Below are 4,244 nucleotides of genomic sequence, written 5' to 3'. Positions count from 1 at the left end.
TTTTTTTTTTTTTTTTTTTTACGTTGTCCAGTCTTGTCTCAAACTCCTGGGCTCATGCAATCCTTCTGCCTCAGTCTCCTAAAGTGTTGGGATTATAGGCTTGAGCCACTGTGCCCAGCCAATGGTTTGAACATAAATAAATTACATATATTACAAGTATACAACTTTACAAAAACTGCTATGCAATCACTAAGAAGAATATTAGGCAGATCAACATGTGCTAAAATAATCTCCATGATATAATTTTGAGTGAAAAGTGCAAATCCATGTGTACAGTATTTTACCACTTGTGTAAAATCAAAATGAGGGCAGGAAATACATATGTACATATATGCTTGCATATGCATAGAAGGAGGAAAAATACCCAAGAAACATTAAGAGAGATGACTTCTGGGCTGGAAATCCGAGGAATTGAAATTGGAGGGAAACTTACTTTTTTTACCCTTTTTTGTATATGTACAGCTTGTAATTTTACCATCTGCATGTGTTATTGAAAGAGTATAATATACATAAACATAGCTTACCAAGTGATTCTGATCCACAGCCTGACCTGGGGCCAACTAGTACAAACCAGCACTTCTCAAACTTTAATGTGCACTAAAATAATTTGAAGATCTTGTTCAGTGTGTCTGCAGCGGGAACTCGAGATTCCGCCTTTCTTCCAAGCTCCCAGAGGATGCCAAGCAGGTACTATGCTTTGAGTGGCAAGGGCATAAAGTTAAGAGCCATTGGAGCTGAGAGAGGACCATGGGCTGGAACAGCTGGTGGAGACTTCCCAAAGCACACTGGTGAGCTTGGAAGCAGAGGCAGAGCATATATGACACTTTGGGATTCAACGGGATCCCATGCAGTATCATGGTGATGGTAGCAGTAACGATTAAAATAGTAGGAGAGAGGTAGAACATAGGCTACAGGGGCTAGTTAAAGGCCAGCTGTGGAAGACTCTGACTTCTAAAGAGCTTGGTTTCAAATGTGCTTTGTAGATATGAGTAACCTGATGATTTTCTTTTAATTTAGGTGAAATCCATGTAACATACAATTAGCCATTTAAACAATGTTCTGCAATCACCACCTCTGTCTAATACCAAAACTTTTTCATCACCCCAAAAGAAAACCCTGCACCCATTAGGCATTCATTCCCTATCCCATCCTCCCCCAGCCCTGGGCAATGTTAATCTGCCTTCTGTCTCAGTGGATTTACCTGTTCTGAATATTTCACATATATGGAATCATACATTATTGTGATCATTTATAACTGGCTTCTTTTTCTTAGTATATTGTTTTTGAGGTTCATGCATGTTGTAGTATGTATCAATATTTTGTCCTTTTTTATGGCCAAATAATATTCCATTGTATGGTTATACCACAATTTGTTTGTGCATTCACCTGTTGATAGGCACTTGGGCTGTTTCCGTGTTTTAGCTATTTTGAATAATGCTACTATGAATAGCTGTGCACAACTATCTGTTTGGGTATCTGCTTTCAGTTATTTGGGGTATATACTTAGAAGTAGAATTGCTGAGTCATATGGTAATTCTTTTTCTTTTCTTTTTTTTTCTTTTTTTGAGACAGAATCTTACTCTGTCTCCTAGGCTGGAGTGCAGTGACTCACTGCAACCTCTGCCTCCTGGGTTCAAGGGATTCTCTTGCCTCAGCCTCCCTAGTTGCTGGGATTACAGGCGCACGTCACCATGCCTGGCTAATTTTTGTATTTTTAGTAGACACAGGGCTTTGCCATGTTGGCCAGGCTGGTATTCAACTCCTGACCTCAAGTGATCCCCTACCTCAGCCTCCCAAAGTGTCAGGATTATAGGCGTGAGTCACCAAGCCCAGCCATCCTATGGTAATTCTATGTTTAACTTTTTGAAGAACCACCAAACTGTTGGTTACACCATTTTACATTCCCACCAGCAATGTATGAAGGTTCCAATTTCTCCACGTCCTTACCAACTTTTATTTTCCATTATTATTGTTATTTATTATTAGATCCACCTTAGTAGGTATGAAGTGGTCTGTCCTTTGTGGTTTTTATTTGCATTCCCCTAACGACTAATGAGGCTAAGCGTCTTTTTGTGTGCTTGTTGGTGATTTATATCTTCTTTGGAGAAATTTCTATTCAAATCCTTTGCTCGTTTTCCGTTGGGTTGTCTTTTTCTGAGTTGTAAGAATTCTTTATGTATTCTGAATACTAGACCATTATCAGATATATGATTTACAAATATTCTAGCCCATTCTGTGGGCTGTCTTTTCACTTTCTGGATAATGTCCTTTGTGCACAAAAGTTTTGATGAAGTCCAATTTGTCTATTTTTATTGTTCTTACTCATGCTTTTAGTGTTATATCTGTGAATCTATTGCCACATCTAAGGTCATGAAGATTTACCCCTTTATGTTCTTTTAAGCGTTTTACATAGTTTTAGCCTTTCTATTAGGTCATTGATCCATTTTTAGCTAATTTTCGTATATAATATGTGGTAGGGGTTCAACCTCATTAGAACCATTGACTTGTATATGTTTTGTGTTTTACTTTTTTTAATAGGAGAAATGGCAGGCAAGCAGCTGCAGCCATTCTTAACCCCAGCTACCTTAGGATCACCTGAGGAACTTCTAAACATCCAGACCAAGTCTACCATTATCTCCAGAGAGGGGCCCGGGCATCAGTATTTTTTAAAGCCCACCAAGTAATTCCAGCAGGCAGTCACTGAACTACAGTGACCAGTGACCAACTGTCTTGGTTTTCCCAGGGCTGGGGAGCTTCCAGGGACATGGGACTTTCAGTCCTAAAGCTGGAAAAGTCCTGGCCAAACCAAGACACACTCCTCTCTGATACAACCTGACCCTTTTCAACAGCTGTACTTTGGAACATTTGACTTCCTTGATCTGGAGGTGCACGGGGACTTGATTTCTCTGCCGTCCTTGCCCCCCAGGTAGATTTGGTCCATGAAACCCTAGGTGGATTTACTCCATTCCGGAGAGGTCCATGAAAACACTCCCTCACCCCATAACTTCCAGGACCTATATCTCCTTCATATCTGGCCAACAGGAATCTTCTCACCACTGCAAGGGGGAACCAAAATAAAACCCCAGAAAATTGCATCCCCACCAATTAGCGAGAGTTTCTCTTTCCATCAGTTACCTGGCTGAACCGAGATTCTCTGTTTGCTTCAAGGTATTCCCACAGGCTTCCTCATTAAACCAGTGGCTCTCACACTTCAGTGTGCATCGGAATCACCCAGCAGACTTGTTAAAACATTTTGATTGTTGAAACAGCAATCAAATTATGAACCCATGAAAGGGGGCAGTTTTGGTGGAAGAAGCTCGGGCAGTCCCTATGGTGGTGGTTATGGATCTGGTGGTGGAAGTGGTGGATATGGTAGCAGAAGGTTCTAAAAACAGCAGAAAAGGAGGCTGGGGACGGTGGCTCACACCTGTAATCCCAGCACTTTGGGAGGCCGAGGTGAGTGGATCACCTGAGGTCAGGAGTTCGAGACCAGTCTGGTCAACATAGTGAAAACCCATCTCTACTAAAAATACAAAAATTAGCTGGGCATGGTGGCGGGCGCCTGTAATCCCAGCTACTCGGGAGGCTGAGGCATGATAATCGCTTGAACCCGGGAGGCAGAGGTTGCAGTGAGCCAAGATTCCCAGGCCCAGGCCCCAGAGTTTCTCATTTTGGGCATCGGCAGCAGGGCCTAATAATTTCTATTTCTAACAAGCTCCCAGGTGACACTGGGATGTGACTGGTTTGGTGACCACACTTGGAGAACCACTGCATTAACAGAAAGAAACCACAGCAGTACAGTGTTGCTTCTCTCCAGAATAAAGGGATTTTAAAATGTACATTGAGGATGGAGCTGGAGGTCATTATTCTAAGCAAACTAACACAGGAAGAGAAAACCAAGTACCACATGTTCTCACTTGTAAGTGGGAGCCACACGTTGAGTACCCGTGGACACACAAAAGGCAACAGACACCAGGGTGGAGGGCAGGAGGAGGGTGAAGAGTGAAAAACTACCTGTCAGGTACCATGCTTATTACCTGAGTGACAAAACAACCCATACTTCAAACCCCTGCAAGACACAATTTACCTTTATAACAAACCCACACATGTACCCCTGAAAGTAAAATAAAATTTAAAAATTTTAAATTCGGTGCTGGAGAGGATGTGGAGAAATAGGAACACTTTTACACTGTTGGTGGGACTGTAAACTAGTTCAACCATTGTGGAAAACAGTGTGGCAATTC

The 4,244-nt window shown here is 41.9% G+C and overlaps 1 protein-coding gene across 3 annotated transcripts in view; it reads right to left on the bottom strand.

Moving 5' to 3' along the window:
* Positions 1 to 4,244, bottom strand: part of MRO (maestro) — a 31,101-nt gene that overhangs the window by 10,979 nt on the left and 15,878 nt on the right. The gene's annotated exons all lie outside the window — the stretch shown is intronic.

The sequence above is a fragment of the Colobus angolensis genome, unplaced genomic scaffold (genome assembly GCF_000951035.1).
Source record: "Colobus angolensis palliatus isolate OR3802 unplaced genomic scaffold, Cang.pa_1.0 Scaffold8, whole genome shotgun sequence".
In the NCBI taxonomy this organism is placed as follows: domain Eukaryota; kingdom Metazoa; phylum Chordata; class Mammalia; order Primates; family Cercopithecidae; genus Colobus; species Colobus angolensis.
The sequence above is the reverse complement of the archived record's forward strand: the minus strand, read 5'-3'. Positions and strand labels throughout refer to the sequence as shown.